We start from the raw sequence: 22,923 nt of genomic DNA, 5'->3' as shown, positions 1-22,923 counted from the left end.
AGAAGAATTTATTTCAGAGGACCGCACTGAATTTGCAGCTCCTAGAGAGGGACATATCGGATGGAGCACATGGGAGCAGATGAAAGAGGAGGAGGAGAAAGTGGAGCACATTCTGGCTCACCAGGCCTTGAGGACAATATTCCTGCTCAGAGTAGCCAATCCACAGAGAGGACCACATGGCCGGCCCCACTATGAGACATGATGACCTTCACTGACCCATAGCCCTACAGGGGACAACACTGGAGACACAGTGTGGGAATTGCGCCCGATCTGATCCCGCCACACCGAGGCAAGAACATTAAGGTGTGCAACAGAACAGCAAGGGAAAGGAGCGGTGAGGTCCCCAGGGAATGCTGAAGGTGGACTTTGGGGCCAGGGCTTGGTGCCCCAACAGACTGGACTGGAAACACTCCTAAAGGCCAACAAACAGTCGTTGAACTAACTACAAGCTTTTCTTTTTCGTTGTTTTTTTTTTTTTTTTTTGGCTTCGGTTTGTTGTTGTCTTGTTGTATGTTGCTGTTTGGTTTTGCTCTGTCTTGTCTTTGTGCATGTTATTATCTCCGCAGGTCTGTCTAAATAAGATAGGCTGGATGAACAATCTGGAGGAGAAAACAACGGGGAGGGGGCATGGGAGAGGGGGCAGTGGGGGGAAAGGTAGTGGTGTTAACAAATCTAGGGACAAGAGAACAGCAACTGATCCAAATCGGTGGTGAGGAGGGTGTAGGAGGCCAGGTAGGGCTTTATCAAGGCTAATGTAACCAAGAGGAATTGCTGAAACCCAAATGAAGGCTGACCATGATAGTGCGACAAGAGGAAAGTCAAAGGAAGTAGAGGAAAGAGCTAGGAGGCAAAGGGTATTTATAGAGGTCTAAATACAGGCATGTATATATGTAAATATATTTATATGTGAGGATGGGGAAATAGAGGAGCTTATACCAAGGGCTCAAGTGAAAAAATATTTTGAAAATGATGATGGCAACATAAATACAAAGTGCTTGACACAATGGATGTATGTATGGATTGTGATAAGAGCTGGAAGAACCCCAATAAAATGATTTTTTTAAAAGAAAGAAAATTTAAAAAGGAAGAACACACCCAACATATCTTAAACTGAAAGAAATGAAGAAAAAATCAAGCCTAGAATTTCATTAATGAAAGATTCTATGGGCAAAATATTGAAAGATGCAGGAAACATTTAAAAAGATAGAAAAAATATGCACTGACTGTACCAAAAAGAACTAGTTGACATTCTATTGTTTCCAGAAATCTCATATGAACAAGAACCAATGGTACTGAAGGAAGAAATCCAAGCTGTACTGACAGCATTAGCCAAAATCAAGGCTCTAGGAATTCATGGAATATCAAGTGAAATGTTTCTACAAGCTGATCAAGCACTGGAAGCCCTCACTCACTGTCTATGCCTGGGAATTTGGAAGATGACTTCTTAGTCAGCTGATTTGAAGGGATTCATATTTGTACTCATTCCAAAGAAAGATGACCCAACAGAATGCTCAAATTATAGAACAGTATCATTGATGTCACATGCAAGTGAAATTTTGCTAAGGATCATTCAATGATAGTTATAGTAGTACATTGACAGAAAGCTGTAGAAAATTCAGGCCCAATTCAGAAAAGCAAGTAGAATGAGGGATGTCATTGCCGATAACTGATGGATCTGGGCTGAATTTAGAGAACACCAGATCGATGTTTGCTTGTATTTCATTGAATATTCAAAGGTATCTGACTCTGCATCATAACAAACTATGAACAGCTTGAGAAGAATGGGAATTCCAGAACACTTTATTGTGCTCAGGCGGGATCTGTACATGGATCAAGATTCAATTATGCAAAAAGAAGAAGGGAATGCTTCATGGTTTAAGATCAAGAAAGGTGTGACTCAGGTTTGTATCCTTTCATCACACGCATTCAATCTGTAGACTTGGCAAATCATCAGAGAAACTGGAGTATAAGAAGAAGAACGTGAGCGCAGGATAGAAGAAAGGCTTATTATCAGCCTGCAAAATTTAGCTGTTACAAGCTTACTTGCTGAAAGTGAGGAGGACTTGGAGCACTTGGTGGTGAAGATCAAAGATTACAGCCTTCGGTAATGAACTACAACTCAATGGAAAGAAGTTGGACAATAGGAAACATGCTAAACACAGAATATATTGAAAGGGTCAAGGGTTTCACCTTGCTTTGACCCACAATTCCTTCTCACAGAAGCAGCAATCGAGATCAAGCGGCACACTGCATTGAGTACACGTGCTGCACAAGACCCCTTTAAAGTGTCAAAGAGCAAGGACATTACTTTGAGGATTAAGGTGTCCATGATTCAAGCCATGACATTTTCAGTAGCCTCCTATGCATGTGAAAGTTGGTCATTGAATCAGGATAACTGAAGAAAAATCGATGCATTTGAACTATGGGGTTTGCAAAGAATATTGAAAGTACCAGGGCTACCAAAAGAACGAGCATATGTGTTTTGGAAGAAGTACATCCAGAATAGCGAGACTTGGTCTCAAATACATTGGATATTTTATCAGGAGGACCAGTTCTTCGAGAAGGACATCATGCTTAGTGAAATGGAAGGGCATCGAAAAGAGGACGACCCTGGATCAGATGGACTGCCACCAGGCCTCAAACAGCAGGCTCACGCATAAGGGTAATTGTGAGGCTGCTCAGGGTGGGGCGTGCTCTGCTCTGGTGTACACAGGGCCACTATGAGTAGGAGGCACCTTGATGGCACCTACCGACGACTGCTGTGCCACACATTCATCCTGAATAACAACACCGCTTTCCAGTAGAATCAAATATTTTATTCCCCTTGCATCTTGGAATTGGGCCATATTCACTTCCCCTGTAGGCTAAATCCTTCAGCTCGGTGAGTTGGCCTAGCTTTGTCTACAGCTATTACTTAGGGGTGTCATTATTGAGGTTAAACCCACACAGATGAGGATCACTTGGAGTTTCATGTGTCTCTGGTTTTTAATCTCTGTAATGAGGTGGGGAAACGCATAGTGCAATGATTAGATCCACAGATATAATTGCCAGGTTTCCTTGATTAAAATTCTGGGTCTATATTTAATTAGATGTGCTATCCTGAGCAATTAAATTTACCTCTCTGTATCTGTTTTTACAAAAATAAAAGTAGCACAATAATAGTGTCTTCTAAGAGACTATTCAAAAGGATTTTACATTAAACCAATGCTGGTAAAATATTGAAAATAATGTCTTTCTCTTTCATGTGTCATCTAAGGCATCAGTTTTACTTGCTATGATATTTTAATTCTATTAAACATAATTTTATTTAACATCCATTTTGTAGTTTAATGGTATTGAAAAAGGTGCCACAACTTTCTTCTGACTTCCACCTTACCCCTTTGTACCCCATATGCCAGTACTTACAATACAGCTCTATCTTGCCAATTGCTCGCGCTACTCTGCCCGCTGTCCAGATGCTTTTGAGCCCTGTCTCCTTTTGTGGTCATTGTTGTGTCTATTGGTCAGTTTTTGACTCTCAGTGACCATACATGAGTATGAGGTAGAACTGCTTCCAGAGTTTTGCGGGCTGTTTTCTGGAGAGAAATCACCAAGTCTCTACAGAGTGGCCAGTGTGTTTGCACCATTAACCTCTCTGTTAGCAACTACCAACTAACCATCACCCAAGCAGGGAGACTTCGAACACTCTCACTGTCATAAAATTCATGTCAAATCATAGCAACCATATAGAGGGTCTTTATAGTAATGACTATGTCCAATTAACAGCCATGTTATCTTTTGATTATTATTATTGCTTTCCCAGAGAAGCAAATTCAGGTAAGGAGTAGAGATTGTAGTGTATGTATGTACACGGCTTCATTGTGTAGTCTATACTAAACAAGTCAAGTTACTTTCTTTTTCAAACCACCTTTAATATCAAGAAAATAGCACAGACACTCAGAAAATATTGAAGAATTTATTCCGATAAACACATAGGTTATAGAGTATGTATGGAGGAGAAGTTGGTTGCAAAGAGAGCTTGATAATTTCCGGTAGAAATTTGACTTCCTGGAGGAATTAATAATTTAGAAGAGGCTTAAATAAAGGAGGGCAGTTGGAAGATAGGAAGAGACAGAGGTGGAAGACTTCTGGGTTGTGAGACACTTGTTTCCCTTGTAACCAAATAGAGTAATTATTAAAATCTGCTTGAGTTTGATAAATATTTGTTGAATGGATGAATAAAAAGATGAATTTACCTGAAACAAAGGGTTTGGCTCTTTTGATGAAATGTAATATTCTAATCCAATGGGTATGGATCTAAAATTAAATATTTAGAAAGAAAGATAAACTCAGAACACATTATTTTCTGGGCTCCAGATTTTATTTCAAGAATTCGAACAATATTTCACAAAGAGGTGGAGTATCTTTTAAAATTTTTACTCTTACAGCTCTTACAATAATCCATACATCAGTTGTATCAAGCATATTTGTACATATGTTGCCATCATCGTTTCCAAAACATTTTCTTTCTTCTTGAGCCCTTGGTATCAGCTCCTCCCCTTTTTGTCTCCTCCCTCCCTGGGTTATCTTTTGGAATCACAACAATACTAACAGGCTTCAAAATGGAACTAGGAAATAGGGTCACCCAACGCTGAAGAGTAGAGTCATTATCTCAGTAGACCTCCATCCAGAGTCTGGGTGGGCCATTGCCTGGGTGGGCTAAGAGACAGAGGATTATTTTCAAGCCTTGAGAGGTACTGTAAGTTGTTCTGTTGATTTTTGGGTTTGCCTGGTGTCTGTGATTCCTTCCTCCCCACCCCACCCACGGCCCCCACCCCTCCTCTGTTCTTCCAGTAGTAATGGAAATGTCTGCACTGTGTGTGTAGCACTTTGGAAACAGATAGCTGGCATCCTAGATTTCACAGGTTGCTACATGAAGGGAAGTGTTGTCCCAGGATGGAGTTGGGATTTGGAGTTGGTGTAAGACTTTGGGGATGATATGATGGGGGAATGTGCTTCACCTGTGGCAAGGACATGAATTTGTGTGAGCCAAATGGTAGATGTCAGGATTGAATTGTGTCCCCACAAAGTATCTGTCAACCTGGTTAATCCATGATTCTCAGTGAACTTGTAAGTTTGTGTAATGATGTTATTTGGCAATTAGGTGATTATGTAATCATCTGATAAGATGTGATCTGATCTGATGATGTGACTTGCCAATCAGGTGTGAGGGAATTTCAATAGGAGATACCACCTTTCCTTGGGCCATAGCTATGATCCAAGGTCAGGGAGTGCCACTAGGTGTGACCAACCTCATCCTTTACTATGTCACTGTTGTTAGTGTCACCAAGTCCATTCCAACCCAGAGGAACCCTACAGATAACAGAGTGAAACACTGCCAGTCCTTGCACTGACCTCACAATTGTCATGTTCGAACCCTCATTGCTGCAACTGTGGCACTCCACCTTGTCGAGGGTTTTCCTTGTTTTCACTGCCCCTCTACCAAGCATGATGTCCTTTTCCAAGGACTTGTGTCTCCTAATAACATGTCCACAGTGTGTGAGATGAAGGCCCACCATCCTAGGCTCACAGGAGCATTCTGGCTGTACTGCTTCCGAGGCAGATTTGCTTGGTCTTTTGGAAGTCCTTGGGACTTTCCAGATTCTTCGCCAGCACTATAACTGAAATGCATAAATTTTTCCCTGGTCTTCCTTATTCAATGTCCAACTTTCACATGTACATGAGGCAATTGAAATACCACGTCTTGGATCAGGGGCACCTTAGTCTTCAAAGTAATATCTTTGCTTTTCAACATCTTAAAACAGTTTTCTCAGCAAATTTACCTAATTAAACGCATCATTTGATCTCTTGACTGATACTTCCATGAGCATTGATTGTGGATCCAGGCAAGATAAAGTCCTTGACAACTTCAGCCTTTTCTGCATCGATCATGATGCTATTGGTCCAGTTGTGAGAATTTTGATTTTCTTTACATTAAATAGCAACCTATACTGAAAAATGCTTGATTTTCACTGGCAACTGCTTCATGGTCTCCTTAGTTTTAGCAAACAAGGTTCTGTCATTGCAAGGTTGTGTCATGTGCATCTTGAAAGTCGTTAGTAAAACTTTCACCAGTCCTGATACTGCAGTTTCTCTCTGACAATTTGCTCAGCATACAGACCAAATAAGCCTGGTTAGATTATACAATCCTGAAAGACATCTTTCTTGATTTTTAAGTGCTTCACTATTCCCTTGTTCTGTTTACATAAATGCTCCTCATTAGCCCAAATAAGTGTGCAAAAATTCCCATTCTTCTCAAGGCTATCCATAGTTTCCAAGGATCCACACAATTCAATGCCTTGACATAGTCAATGAAGCACAAGTAAATATCATTCTTGTTTTCTGTGCTTTCAGTGAACATCCATCTGACATCGTCAGTGATAGCCCAGGTTCCTTGTGCTCTTCTGAATCGGGCCTGAGCCTCTGACAGCTCCTTGTCAATGTCCTGCTGCAACCATTGTTGGGTGATCTTCAGCAAAACTTTACTTGCATGTGATATCAATGATACTGTTCTATAATTTGAGCATTCCTTTGGCTCACCTTTCTTTGGAACGGGTACAAGTATGCATCTCTCCCAGTCAATTGGCCACGTAGCTATCTTCTGAATTTCTTGGCATAGATGAGAAAGTGCTTCCAATGCCTCACCCACTTGTTGAAACAATTCAATGGATACTTTTTCAATTCCTGGAGCAGTACTGTTATTTAATGCCTTCAGTGTAACTTGGACTTCTTCCTTCAGTACCACAGATTCTTGATTACATACTACCTCTTGCAATGTTTAAATGGTGTCTAGTTCTTTGTGGTACAATGACCCTGAGTTACTGCCATCTTATTTTGAGGTTTCCTACATTATTCAACATTTTGCCCATAGAATCTTTGAATATTATAACTCAAGGCTAGAATTAAAAAGAAAAATCTTGTGCGAGATAAAGAGAGAGAAGCAAGGAGATAAGGAAGGTTCTGAGCAGCACAAAGAAAGAAAAGCTGGGAGTAGCCCTTGTCGTTTTAACCCAGATTCCCTGCACTGAGAACCTCCGAGACATGAGGAGATTCAACTGAATACTAACCCACACATGCTGAAGTTCTTCCATAACTAACAGAAAATGAAAGCCTTCCCCTAAAGCCAGCATTCTGGATTCGGACATTTGCTTCTTAAATTGCAGGAGTATAAATTCATGTTTGTTAAAGCATCTATTTATGGTATGTTGGCCCTAGAAAACTAGATTGAATTTGGTATCTGGAACTTAGAGTGCTGCTCTGACAGAGACTTACCCTGTGAAAGTGGGTTTGGATTTGTGTAATGGTTGGACGCTGAAAGAGTTTTAAGATTCTTAACAGTACAAGATAGATCATCACGAAGAGATTCTTGATGGAGTCATGGACCAGTTGGTAAATCAGTATGTAATATCAAAGCAGAGAACACCAGAAAGAGGCTTACTTGTATTTTATTGAATATGCAAAGACATTCAACTGTGTGGACCATAATAAACAATGGCTAACCTTGCGAAGAATGGGAATTCCAGACCACTTCCTTGTGCTCCTGGGGAACTTATACAGGGATCAAGAGGCATTTGTGCAAACAGAACAAGGGAATACTGCATAGTTTAAAATCAGGAAAGATGTGAATCGGGGTTGTGTCCCCTCACCATACTTGTTCAATAGGTGTGCTGAGCAAATAGTCAGAGAAGATGGTTTGTATGAAGAAGAATGTGGCATAGATTGGAGGAAGGCTTTTATTAATAACCTGAGATATGCAGATGGCACAACATTACTTATTGGAAGCGAGGAGGATTTGAAGCACTGGTTGATGGAGATCATGGACTGCAGCTTCCAGTATGGATCACAAAACAATGTAAGGAAGACGAAAGTCCTCACAACTGGGCCAATAGGTAACCTCATGATAAACAGAGAAAGGGTTGAAGTTGTTAAGGATTTTGTCTTGCTTGGATCCACAATCAATGTCCACGGAAGCAGAAGTAAAGAGATCAGAACAATGAGTTGCAGTAGGTAAATCAGTTGCAGCAGACCTCTTGAGACTATTGAAAAGCTAGGATGGCACTTTTAATGTGCACCTGACTCAAGCCATGGCATCCTCCATTGCATCGTATGCATGTGAAAGTTGGACATTGAATAAGACGACTGTAGATGAATCAAGTTATTTTAATTGTGGCGCTGGCAAAGAACATTTAAAGTAGCAAGGACTGCTAAAAGGACAAACCAATCTTTCTTGAGAGAAGTATGGCCAGATTGCTTCTTAGAGGCAAGGATGGCAAGACTACACCTTATAGAATTTGAACTTATTGTCAGGGAGACCAGTTCTTAGTGCTCTGTAATGGAGGGGCAGCAAAAGGAGGAAGCCTCTCACAGCGACAGATTGACACCGTGTGACTACGACACAGAGCTCAGGCATGGGGGCGATGGTGAGGATGGCACAGGCCAGTGCAGTGCTTGCTGGGCATAGGGTCATTATAGGTTAGAACTGACTCAATGGCACCTAACACAAACAGGAACAGGGAACGTCATGGTAAATGGAGGAAATGTTGAAGTTTCCATGGATCGTACCTTGCTTACATCCACAATCAAATTTCATGGAAACAGAAATCAAGAGATCAAATAAGACAGTGTAACGGGTAAATCTGCTACAAAAGATTCCTTTCAAGTGTGAAAAGCAAGCATGCTTTTTGAGGACTTAGTTGTGCCTGGCTGAAGCCATGGTATTTTCAACGGTCATATATGCATATGAAAGTTGGTCATTGAATAAAGAAGACCAAAGAAGAGTCGGTGCCTTTGAATTATGATCTGGAAAAGAGTCTTGAAAGTCGCGGGGACTGGGGACACAACAAACAAATCTATCTTGGAAGAAGTACATCCGGAAAGCTTGTGAGAGGCAAGGATGGAGAGACTTGTCTCATGTACTTTGGACATGCTGTCAGGGGAGACCAGTCCCCGGAGAAAGCCATCATGCTTGATACAGGGGCAGCGAAAAGAGGAAGGCCTTCGGGGACACATCGACATCAATATGGCTGTCATGATGGGTGCACTCAGAAGAATAATTGTGAGGTTGGCTCAGGACGAGGCAGGGTTTCATTCTGCTGTGCAGAGTGTGGCTTTGAGTCAAAACTGACTGACCAGCCCCTAAGAACAACGGAACAATAACATAACATAAAATCAACAAAGGTGTGGGTTCAGAAGGAGGCGAAGAGAACTCTAACACCAGGACAGCGCACTACACTCTCTTCAAGTTGCTTAGCTCTTTCTTCAAATAGGTCTTCATTAATATGTGTGTAAAAATGACCATGCTGGGCCCATTTGACAATGAAAAAGAAATATGCTTAATAGCTTCTTTCATCCTAGATTTTAAATTTTGGAGGCAAGATATATTCAAATGCACAATACAATAGCATTTATAATTAATCTCAGGAATGATAAAGCAAAATATGATGAAGGAAATGAATCTGTTAGGTAGGCTAGCGTACAGCTGGGGAATGTCCATTAACGCATGGCCAGAGAGCCAAGCCACGGGAACAAAGGAGTGGTGCACTGCACATGCTCAGAGGTTCAGGTTTCCCGCTGGTAGGCATAGGTGGGCGCTGAACCTGGATTGGCCCACCTAGGCCAGGTGAATTCAATTCAGCCAATGGGGTCGATCAGGGTTCGTCCACCACACCCCTCCGTGGAATCCTTGAAAAGGCAGGAGCCCAGATTCAAGACAGACTTTGTCTGCATGATGCCATGCAGTTTGCACCAGGCTGCATGTTCGGGAGGAGTCCTATGGGTGCCGTGTAAACCTGAAACTTCTTCTAACTCTCATAAAACTCACTTGGATCATGAACCAGGCTTCGGCGTGAATTCTTTCTTGCGCGGAGCCAAGGACCGAGGTAGAGCTCTAGCTCCATAGAGATCTAACGAATCTAGGAAAGAAACAGAACTTTCCATTGAGGGAATTAGAGTGGTTACGTGGAGGAATTATAATTTGTGATTGATCTCACAAAGAAAAACAGATTTGGTGCATTTGTAATAATTGAACATCTATACCTAAAGCTTCCTAAAATAAGCAAGGTAATTTGTGATAAGGATGTCTTCTGGCCCTACCATGATTATAATGGTGGTATTCTTATCACAATTGTGAATGGCGTGATTCTGGGAGTGAATGACAAGTTTATTGTTGGTACAGTGCTACATGGATAATTAAGGTTTCTAGAGCCCTGGTGGTACAGCAGTTTTTACATGTTGGGCTGTGAGCTGCATGATGGTTGGGAGTTCGAAACCATGAGCAGCTCCGAGGAAGGAAGGCTGGCCTTTCTAGTCCTTTGAACAGTTACTATCTCAGAAAACCCACGGAGGGTCCTATGAACCAGCGCCAACTGGATGGCAGTGAGTGAGTGTACACTGTGGGATATAAAAAGATGGTTCCCCAGCTTGGTCTCCCCCAAAGAGATGCCAAACATTAGAGGCTATTTGCCAGCACCTGGTGGGAGGTCAGATGCTTAGCGATATTCTACCTGAAGGCATTCTGCCATCAGACTGCTGTCTGGTCCACTGTAGGTGGGGCTCACACCCTACTGATAAAGATAGTAATTGTTTCCATGGAGAGTCAGAGAATAGGTCAAACCTGCTTGGTGACATTCAAAGTTAGGCTGCTTTCCTATTGAGGATGAGCTCATCTTGTCACATGTGTATGTACCCTCACTCCCCCCTTCCTATTTCATGTATACTCTTAGACACCCCCCCCCTTATTACTGCATTACCTATAGTACAACCCCTTCCTGTGATGTATGTCTTGTCCTCTAATTAGGGGCTTGCATGCCTCCAAAAGATATATAAGCCTTGGCTAGTAATACATTGTTATCTCTGACTCCTGCAATTCCCACCTTCCACATCCTCACATGGACTACCAAGTGCGCTGAAGTGAGCATGCTACCATGAAATGTGTCTGACTCCTTTATTTCATGCTCTCTTCTATCGCTCTTATTCTCTATGACTTTGCTATAATCTTTACTTATTATCGCTGTACAATTGTGCTTGCTAGACCTGTGATGCTAGGCTGGCTCCCCTGACATTCACACAGATAGAAATAAAAATCCTTTGTACATTATAGTTAATATGATAAAAATTTAGATTTAGTATTGGAAAACATGGGATCAGGGTAAGCTGAGATAGTCATTTAATGTCTCTGAGCCTTATTATGTAAAATCAGGATATTTCTACCTTTTCTATCTCACTTCTATATATGCAGATTAAATAGTGATGTCTGAGAAGGAGTTTGGCCAACTGTGAAATTCTATGAAAATATAAAGGAGAAACGTATGCAATATAAAAGATTCTTCTAAACATCCCCCACTAACTGGATGCTGGTCCTGCATAAGATTACTTCTAATCACTAACTTACTACCATAGGTGAGTAGCCTGTTTTTCTCTAAAGCATGTATTGGGGAGTGCTGTTCTTGATCTCACAGGTAGTGATCTATAATATGTGAAAGATGTTGCTGTTCTTGGCTATGTCAAGTCAGGATGGTTTTGACTTGCATCAACACTGTGTGACAGAGTAGAACTGCCCAATAGTATTTACTAGACTGCAATCTTTAGGGAAGAAAGCCACCTAGTCTTTCTCACAGAGCAGCTAAGTGAGTTGAAATCCTCAACCTGGCTCTCCAGCTGAATGCTTAACACGGCATCACCAGGACTCTGTATGTAGTGTAGAACCTAAAAATATCCCCCAATTCTGAGCTCTAAAACACATCTGGCTGTAAGCATTGAAGAACCCGTGGGCCCATTTAAGCAATGGGCATTTCCTTGGCTGTGACATTTTCCCTCCCTATTGCTATGTCACATATATCTTCATATCAGCTAAGTCTTGACTTTTTCATTGCTGTCTTGAATTATTTGCAGATTTTCAAGAAGTTATCACCTGACTACATGTGAAAAGCATGCTCACAACTTCAGCATCCACAGTTTTGTCAAAAATGACTTTACTGACAATCGGGCATGGTTGTTTATGTTTTAAAGGATTGTGAGTCAGACATTGAAGGAAACCAAGCAAATATGAGAATATTTTAAATCTGGAGAATAATTTTGTTGGTTAAAAATGACTAACTTTGGCTTCAGCAGAAAAATTAACTTCATATAAATAATATTTATTTTTAATAGTTCCACTTATGTACAAGCACAATTGTCATAGATTACAAAGTCATCAGATAGCAGCTTCCATGGAGTAGAAGAGTCACACACACACTCAGAGATGTGCACAGGAAGACAAGAACATGTTTTATTAATCAGGGTAAGTTCAGGCCTTTTAGTAATAATAAGGTGATTCCAAAGTTTTCTACATGATAAGCAACACTGGCTGGTTAGTTCTGGTCATGTTTATGTAGCAAGATTGACTATATTTTCTTCATGTATAACGTTTTATTTAATCATAAGTAAAACGGAAATGAATAACAATGTAAGGGTCTTAATGAAGCCCCTGCCATTCTGTGCTTTTCAGTGTGGGCTGCTTTGTATTCTGATTATGTTGCTGCCATAAATGAACAAAGATTAACATGGAATTTGATAAAGACAAGAAAACTTTTATTAAACTTTTACAACAGTGAAATAAATAATTCATGCAATTGCATGAATAATGGTATCCGCGCTGATTAAATCAGCTCAGAGGAGGCAAAATGTTCACATGCATGGCGTGCACTCCATTTTCACACAGTTCTGAAAGGAAAATGTAATGTAAAACAGCATAGTTTTGCTGGTCTCCAAAAATGGGAGCGAAAAGAAAGAAAAGTCAGGAATGTGGAATACGGTGTTAATACAGAAAAGGAAAGAAAAGTTTAAAGCACTTGTACTTCTGAAATCCACTAGCCAGAGGAATTTCCAAAGACAGAAAAAGAATCCTCCACTTCAAAGGAATTTTTTTAATTAACAAATCTTTTTATTGGGGCTCATACAACTCTTATCACAATCCATACATACATCAATTGAGCAAAGCACCCTTACACATTCGTTGCCCTCGTCATTCTCAAAATTTGCCTTCCACTTGGGTTCCTGGAATCAGCTCGGTTTCCTTTTTTGCCCCCTCCCCTTCAAAAGAATTTAACGAATGAAAGAAATAGCCGGGATGAGGAAAGCCCACAGGGACAGGCCAAGGGCTGAGAGGAGACCGGGAGTGATGTTGGTGCGAGGAACCACTGCGTAGCTGAGTCCATTCGGGGGGTTGAATAAAACAGGATTTTTTTCCAAGGACTGAGGAGGACATGCCAGCATTTCAGGAGGATCTGTGACGCAAGCGGCTGCGAGTAACAGAGAAGGTGTTTTCCGAGTCACCCTGTGACCTGCTTTAAGATTTGTGATGTTCAGTGTGTCCTTTTGTCAAAAACGATCACAAAAAGAAAGTGCCAGAAGTTCATATTTTATCCCTTCCACATCGCCGAGCGCACGAGACGGAAGAGAAACCCCCTGACACCCACAGAATTCCAAAGCGCTGAGTGCCCGCGAGAGAACACGCTAGCAAAGTGGAAGGAGAAGAATGATCCTGAAGGAGCCCGGGCGAAGGCCGAAGGGGGAAAGGGGCGTCCAGGGGGAGGAGAGTGACCAAAGGATGCACCTTCAGAAAAATCCTTCATCACATTCAAGAGCTGTTCTTAATGAGGCAGTTTTTCTGATGAGAACATATGGCCCCTGTGCCATTACATAGAGCCAGCTTGAGACCAGTGACGTCTATGGATCCGAACTCACTTAGCTCAACCAGAAGCACGGAAACGCCTTAGGAGGGCCTCACCCTGGTGCCTTCTGATTGTCTGTCTGTCTGTCCTGATTGGTCACTACCAGGGCCCGTGGCTTGTTTGTCATAATTACTACGACCATTATCTTTATCCCACGCCTTTTCAAAGAGTCCTGACGGCAGAATCTCAAGGAAGCGTCTCCTTCCACTGACGGCTGCGGCCACCAATTCAGAAACTGGAAGGAGACTGACTGCATTATGAAAGAGCACATGCCGAACCACTAACCAGCACAGTCCAGCTAAGTTGACACATAACGTTAACCCTTACAAGCAGTTCTGTAAAACATTTAACACGTGAAAGACAAAAGCGCAGCAGAGTCCTCTCTGAAGTCTGGAAGTCTGAAGTCTGGAAGTCTGCTCCAAAGGTGAACTTCAGTTTGTTCTTGGAAGCTACAGGCTGAAAATTATTCAGATCCAGTTTTACCTTTGGCTTAATGGATTTACACACACATTTACACACACACACACACACAAATCTGCTGTCACTAGAGGTGACTCTGTCAGGCAAATAAGCGCAGAGATGGGGATGTCCGTTAACACATGCCCAGAGAGCCAAGCGCAGGAACAAAAAGCAGCGCACTGCACATGCTCAGAGGCCCAGGTTTCCCGCAGGTGGGCATGAGTGGGCACTAATCCTGGATCGGCCCACCTGGGCCAGGTGAATTCAATTCAGCCAATGGGGTCGATCAGGGGTCGCCCACCACGCCTTCCGTGAAATCCTTGAAAGGCAGGAGCGGAGAGTCGGGAGGAGGAGAACTTGGGGAGAGATCTAACATAGAGTTAGTAGGGAGAGAGATCTTTGCGTGACGCTGAGCAGCTTCTGCCAGGCTGCACGGTCGGGAGGAATCCTATGAGTGCCACGTAAAACCTAAAACTTCTTCTAACTCTCATTCAACTCACTTGCATCACGAGCCAGGCTTCGGCGTGAATTCTTTCTTGCACGGAGCCAAGGACCGAGGTGCAGCTCTATCTCCAGAGAGATCTAACAGGTCTGGTCTGTAGAAATGTTTCCTGTAGAAAAGAAAAATGACCTTTTCCAATTCAGAAAGCCGGAGAAGGTGCCATGTTCATATGGCATCATATTGTACCTGTTGGATTTGTCAAGATGAAACCAGTCAGCAAATATTTCTTGAATCCTACTCATGTCAGGTACTGAGCTAGGTGTTCAAAAAATTTTTTTAAAGTAATTTAAATTGTGCTCCATCAAATTTCTTCCAGGTTAATAGTAAAATGAATTTATGTGTATCTGCAGAATATCATAAATGCATGGTCAATTCTGGGAGGGTGGAGGAGAGGGGCAGAGGAAGGAAATTCTTCATCTAGAACTTGAGTCAAGTCTTGAAGATACTTGGTATTTTCCAAGCAAAGTTGAAGGTTTTGAATCTCAGGTGTGTCTAAAATGAGTGTGTGATGAAGGATGCGTGTGACTATTGTCTAGTTGTGTCAGATACAATTTTTCCCTTACCACAATATTAGTGCCCTCTTCTCTTTGTAACTATTGTTAGGCCGGTTGCGTCAGTTCTGACTCTTAGTGACCCTGTGCACATCGGAACAAAACACTGCCTTGGTGCAGGGCCATCCTGCCCGTTGTTGCTGTGTCTGAGCCCTTGCTTCAGGCAGGGTGTCAACACATCTTGGTTAGACTCTTATTTCCCATTACTCTCTACCAACTAGCGAGTCCTTGTCTCGTGACCAGTCCCTCCTGATAACATGTCCAACACATGTCCATCCTTGTGTCTAAAGGACATTCTGCTTTTTTCAAGATGGATTTGGCCATTCTTGTGGCAGTCTGTATTTAATATTCTTAGCCTACACCATAATCCAAATGCATCGATTTCAAACTAATGGAAGATGTAGGAGATGCTCCATCATTAGAGCCAAACAGGTTTCACTGCAGACTCAGAAGGACTCGTGCCTGTAGCAGATGGAGTGATCCCGCTAGTTTTCTCTCCCAGAACCAACTTCGTATTGCATTTGACAGAGTCAAAACAAAGCCGAGTTTCCAGGGTGTCAATTCTGGATTTTGTGAATTGAATCATTTTCATCCACCTCTATGGTTTTGGCTTCATTCAGACACCATCTTTATCCCAACTCCGTAATTTTCTTTGGCACTGCACAGAACTATCTGTGCTCTAGAGAAGATTTCTATTTATTCTTTTCAACTGTCCTCTATTCTCCCACGTGCTCTATAGGATAATAGACTCTATTTCCCCCTTAATAATTATGTAAGCTATTGCTTATAGGAGGCATTGATTAAAAAACAAAGTCTTTGTCCTACCTGAGAAGTCATTTTATTCTGGTCATTGAGTAGACAAGTATAAACAGGCTATTTTACTTATTTCCATGTAATCTCACATATTCTCTGTATGAGATTGTTTCTGCTAATACTCCATAGTATGATATGTGTGCAAACAACAAAAGTATCTGTCCATTTTGTATGCAGCATCGCATTCTTGCAAACAGGAAAACAGATGATAAAAAGAAAAATGAGAAGACCTTATGAGGTGCCTAAAGACTAACTCGATGCGTCCCACCAGCTCTAGTCCATAACTGCCAGCGAGGAAAGTGATGGAGGCCGAAATGCATCTTTCCCGGAAAGTAAAGCGTAGCATGCGCTTCAGTCCCGGGCAGTCATTCCAAGGAGTCAACGCTAAAGGGTGAAATCAATGACTTTCATTTTTATTTTCTTATTACAGATTTACCACTTGGCAACTCTAATAGCAACAACAAAAATTCCAAAGGGTGCAGAAATAACTAGTGCCGTGGGTTGTCCCCGTTTATATTCAGTTTTGTCAATTTGACCTTCACAGGTCTGCAATTACTGTAATCACAGCCTGCTGAACGTTCTAACAATCAAAGCATCCCGATTTGAACAGTTCCACAATAGCCTTTTTAAAAGGGGCAAAACCATGCCACAAAGACTGGCTGCTTTCCTTCCAGCCTCTGCTGAAAACACTGAATAGTGGGGAACAGCTATCAGCAATTCCCCTAAAAAATATGCTATACAGAGAGAGTGACTCAGGCCTGTTACTGACTGACTCTCTAAATGGCTAGAAAGAAAATTTCTTTCATGAAGCGTCTCATTTCCCAGTAAGAAGGAAAACGGGTTTACTAACGCTGATTTCCTAATCTGTAGTAATCATTTAATCCCCCCTACCACCCCCACCACATGAAGGATTCTGATTCTAGGTATAACTGGCCTCCCTCTCTCTCCTAACCTTACAGGATCAAAGCCTCTTTTTGAAATGACAATCCCCTAACAGAGACGGGGTACCCAGTAAGCCAGGTTAACAAACAAACAAAACTCACTGTCATCGAGTCCATTCAGACTCATAGCGACCCCTGTAGGACAGGGTAGAACTGCACCTGTGGGCTTGGCTGGTTGTCACACTTTACAGGCGTAGAAAGGTAAGTATGAGCTTCATTGTGGTTGCTTCCTGATCTATTCCCTGCAGACCAGAAGGTAAATAGAATGGTCCTACGCTTACCTTGTCTATGGGGCGATCCATCCCTGCCTCCACCCATTATGCCTCTGATTCTTGCTGAAGGTGCCTGGTGACGTGGGGGAAAGATTACCCATTTGTAAGACTGTCCCTCTGACCACCTAGTGCCTACGATGTTTTCAAAGGTCAGAGAGAATTAGTAAATACCTACGTGTAAAAGAGGCCACATGCATTACTTGGAGGAGGGGCTTTCTTCTCTTTGGTTTAGAGCGAGCCATGACGACTTACAACCGTGTTAGCATCATACCTGCACTATCATTTTAGTCATGTTCCCTCCAATAATCACCACAGGCTTGCCCTAAATTATCCGTTGTATGCTTTTCAACGCCAGGTGAATAAATAGGTGGTTATAGGATTCTGACTAATCTTGGATTTGTTTGGGGCATGAAACAACAGTGTGGAGTGCATGTTCTTATTGTTGTTTTGTATTGGCTAGTTGGTGCTTATGTGAATTACTCTCCATCCCCAAATCTGTCCTTACAGAATTCTGGAATGTCAGCACTCAAGCGGACTTAAAAACCATCCAGTCCATGTATTTTGCCTTTTCTTTTTGATAACTCTTTTTAGAGATTACATCAGTATACAAACACTGATGAATTTCTCTGCATCCATAGGCTCAAGATCACATGTGCAGAGTCTCTTTCATCAAGTGGCCCCACTTTCCAGCAGAGGTGACCCCCCCAGGCTTCAGGAAACACAGTTTGAGATCCCGTGCTTCAATTCAAGCTTCCAAATGCCTAAAGAGATAAAGTGACCTTAATCAAAGTCCCTTCCAAGTCCTCAACTCATGGTCTCTCACCAGCTGAGTCTACTGGAAATATATAGGCAATAGAAATGTTTGGGCAAGCAATTATTGTCTGTTACAGTCCTCTTCGCCCTTCCTAATTTCTTATCCTGTTTATAATTCTGCTCCAAACCATTTCTAGAAAAGAAATAATAGCCATAGGCTCCATGGGACTACACATGAGGACCACGTTTCATTAAATGTCAGTCCCAGTGCACACACATGCCCACTTTTAGAACCTGGTAAAGAACCTCCCCAAAGCTATTCATATCTCTCGGTGCACGGGTGCAGGGTGTGCTGGGCAAAGGAGAACACTGCGCACTCTGGGGCTGCACTGCGCTTGTCTGAACGTATGGACAATTCCTTGGGCAGCTTCCTCGAGCAGCTCCAATTGTCTTTGTTAAACAGTCCCACAAACATTTTAAATGTAACCCAAGATGGAATGTGTTGGAAATCTGTTACGTTCCTCAGGACTCACCTTGCCGGCAAGGATGATCTGGCTTGTAGCCCAATTAAATAGGAAGCCTTTATTTCAGACAACTTTGGGGCCCAGGACAGCTGTTAAACTAGGGGCGTGTCAGGTAAAATTGAGTGTGAAACATCAGGACAGGGAGGACAAATGGGAGAGGGAAGGAGAACTAATACGTATTGATTGAGCAACTAATGTGCAATGTTCACTTTACTGGGTCCGTTCTTTACATACTTGACTAATATTTCTCACAAGCCCATGTGAGGGTCACACAAGTGTTAGGCTTCCCGAGGAAAGGCCACTCCGCTTCCTGGTTCCTGGATCTGCCGGAAAACCGTCTGTGCAGAATTGCCGCACTGCATCCCGTTGGCAAGGAGCTGGGTATAAGGTTAGTGATTTTGAAATCCACAGGCATAACGAGAAGTAAAATGTTCCTAGGGTGTCCTTGTCTGCAATCCTTAAGAGCACTGTCGTTTAATTACAGGCAAAAGAGCATGGCACTTTCAGGTCCTGCCTTCCGAGTGAATTGTTAAATAAGTTACCACCGTTTAACCTTTGAGGATGAACGGAAAAATGCAATTTCAAAGCCAGATGGAATACTTTTGCTAAAGAGGATGAATGTGTCAGGATTGATCATCGAAAACTATGATTTAAAAAATATATATATTATATATATATATATAAATGAAAGAGTTGGTAACAATCAAATTATGTAACTTCTTTCCAGTGGATAAAAAACTTCAACAATCACACAAATCCCTCCAAATTGCATCTAGTATCCAGTGGGAGGCAATAGTTGTTGAACATTACAGGTAACGCTTGGCGTCTAACATTCTAACCGTCTAAAGCTGTGTGTGAAGAGCCCCGTAGGCGCGGGGGTTCAAGGGCAGCAGGTGGAACCAAGCAGCCACCCCAGTAAGCACAAGATGGGCAGTCTGCTGCTGGGGGTGACTTTGTGGTTTAGCACTTCTCGGTACCCAAACCAAGTGTTTTCCTCGAGGGTGGCAGAAACGGAACCGACGGGGCTGAGGAAAGCTGATGGATACACTAAGGAAGGAAATTTTACATACAAAACAATTTCACTAAAAAAATGCTCAAGCAGTCTAACATGATTTGGGCACTCGGTGAATCATTGCTTAGCAATTCATGAGCACTGGGGGTGCTTGAATCCAATTCCATTGTCCTCTATCTGAATTGCTTTGAAGAAGGTCACAGAAGAAGCAAAGGAAGTTTTGACTTTCACATGGCTGTTATTACTAAGGAAACCACTTCCTCTGGATTCACATATTCAGCATGTCTCTAGTTGGGCTTCCATTAACAAAGTACGTCTTGGTACTGCCTTAGGAAACACAGAAGGGTGGAGACTATTTTTAAAGCTCAACTCTACATCTTGCAGAACAAAAGGAGGAGCCTTCCTGGCGGTCCTTGCTTTTCTGCCTTACTGTAGTTCTGCTTGGATGGAGCCTGCAGGTCCTAACAGGATGTCTGAGATGCCAGGGAAGTGGCCTGTGATGCGCCAGTAAACAAATGAGACGCTCGTGCAGCTTTGCTGTATTTTCTGATTGGCAATGACTCCGAACTAGCTCCTACTTGTAGTTGAGTGACAAAGAAGAGGAGATGAATTACCATGTTCTAGGACTGAGTGTTCCTTTCCGATTCAAATTGGAACACAAAATTAAAATAGTGCTTTCAGTCTTCCAGTGCGTAGATGATATAACTTTTATTCTTAGGTTTTGTTTTCTTTTAAGTAGAAAAGGAGTAAAATGAAGGGATATTTTGAATGGCTGGGGCCATCCACGGGCTTTATTGCAAAGACAGTTGAATTTCTAAATGACTATTTTGGCTTGTGCGGATTCTTAATATTTGATGGCTTCTTTACTTTTATTTCCATTTCTATTTTTAGCCCAAAGAGAAACTTCTACTGCCTTTCTCCATTTTAAAATCCATTTTATAATTCTGCTGAGAATGTTGTTGCAGAGAATCATGACTTGGATTGATAAATCCACAGCTCTGAGATGTTTGGGATCCATCCGTTGGCCTAGCCTAGTTCTCTTTTCAGACACCAGGGTCTAGGCCTCATCTTCAGAGACTCCTGTTGACCAAGAGCTACATGCCAACGTCTGTGCTCAGTGCTTCCTCCATGTGGCCTAGCGGAACCTAGATCTACCCTGCAAGGCACATAGTGTTATTTCCATTTTATAGTTGAGTAATTAGAGTTCCAGACACAAAAAGTAAATTCTTCAAGGATATATAGTTTATAAGGCACCAGAATGTGGCTGCGTTCACATCTGTTTTATTCCGGAGTTGTGATGCTCAACACATCACCTCCAGATGTTCCATGGGGCTTTGCATCTTCTCTGGTCCTACCACGACAACCTATTCCCACCCTAGATGCCTCCTCTCCCATGACAATCTGATGATCCCAACGGCCCCCACCTTTTGCTATTCATGGCCTTCTGTAATCTCCACACCTTTGGTGTAGACTGAATTTAGAGTCCTTTCTCTAACGGCTAGAACACCACACTAGTGATGGCTTGTCACTCTGATATTGGGGTTACAGATGAATGTGATTCCTGTCTTACTGGCACTCTACTTGTTAGATAATGACGCCAGCTGCTGTAGTGTGACCTGCCCTATATAAGGGCCCGTGTAATAGGGAACTGTAGTTGTTAGGTGCCTTTGAGTTGATTCTGGTCAGAGTGACCCTATTTATACCAGAAGGAAGCACTGCCCAGTCCTGTGCCATCCTCACAATTGTTACGTTTGGGTCAATGTATGTCATCTAAGTCTTCCTCTTTCTCAATGCCCTTCTTTCTCGAGCATAATGTCCTTTTACAGGGACTGGTCTCTCTTGATAACATGTCCAAAACACACGAGAGGAAGTCCTGCCATTCGCTCCTTCCTCTGGCAGTCCATGATACTTTCAATATTCTTCATCAACACCATAAATCAAAGGCAGTCTTCTCTCTCTGTTATCTAATTATCATTTGCATCACCTAATAATCATGTGCATATCATCTGCAAGTACCATGGTTTGAGTCAAGCACATCTTAGTCACCAGAGTGACATCTTTGTTTGCCAACTCTTTGAAGAAGTCTATGCAGCAGGTTTGCCCAATGCAATACGTCATTTGAGTTCTTACCTGCTGCTTCCATGAGATTTGATGGTGGATCCAATTGAATCCTTGACAACTTAAATCTTTTCTCACTTTATCATGATGTTGTCTATTGGTCCAGAGGATTTTGGAATTCTCTACACTGAGTTGCAATTTACAAAGAAGGCTACAGTCTTTTATTTTCATCAGCAAGTGGTTTAACTCCTCTCCTTTTGCAGCAAGCAAAACTATGTGTCTGCATACTTCCAGCTGTTAGTAAACCTTGACCCACTCCCGATGCTGTATTCTTCTTCATGTAGTTCAGCTCTTCGGACTATTTTCTAGCCTGTAGATTTCACACTATTTTCTAGCACCTACCTGCGTTCAGAGATGTCACATCCATGGCCTCTCCATGACCATGTGATAGTCTTGTTCCAAATGTAAATTTCAATGAACATCTGTGGCTCAGAACCAATATCGACTTTATTTTTAACTTGTTGGAGAGAAATTTGGGGTTTTCTAACTCGAGGTTTCCAAATTTGGAGGATCTTTATGTCTTTCTTATCAATATTTTCAACCTAACTGATAATTTATCAGGTCACCTCTTTTTCTGTGTGATGCTTTATCAGATACAAATAAATATAATCAACTTATGCCACTGGCACTCTGCTTTCTAATTTTTCACCTCTAGAACTACATTCACTGCCTTTCCCGTTGTCACGGGCATCCATTTTACCAAATATTTGTGCCACCATATTACATGGACCACATTCATTCTTGTGTCCAATGAGATCTGCTTGCTGTCTGTTGCCTAGAACTTTGTCATAACCATACAATGTAGGCTTAATTGTTGGGGTAGAATTCTATGTCTAGGTCACCATTTCTGTAATATTCAGGGTAGGCTGCAGCTAAACTACACATCCGTTTCTGGCTCATGCATCAATCGTTCACATAGGGGCTCTGCGAACATGGTAGTACCTCGGGGACCCATACTGATCGAGAAGCTGCCATTTTGAGTATGTCCAGGCACCGTATCAGAGGCTTAAGAAATTCACTGCCTCTTTGAATATAACATGTTACCTTCCCCTACGGTTCGTCTGTGGAAAGGGTTACATGGTCACTTTTAAAGTTAAATAATCAGGGAGTATAATCATCCGATGTGTTATGAAGAGAACCTCAAGGCTTACTGAATAGCTCTACTAACTACCACAAAGGAAAATCCGTGGTATTTATCCATGGTCGTTAGCGATAACTAGGTGTGCTCAT

This window comes from Tenrec ecaudatus, chromosome 7 (genome assembly GCF_050624435.1).
Source record: "Tenrec ecaudatus isolate mTenEca1 chromosome 7, mTenEca1.hap1, whole genome shotgun sequence".
NCBI classification, from domain to species: domain Eukaryota; kingdom Metazoa; phylum Chordata; class Mammalia; order Afrosoricida; family Tenrecidae; genus Tenrec; species Tenrec ecaudatus.
Note: the sequence above shows the minus strand (reverse complement) of the source record.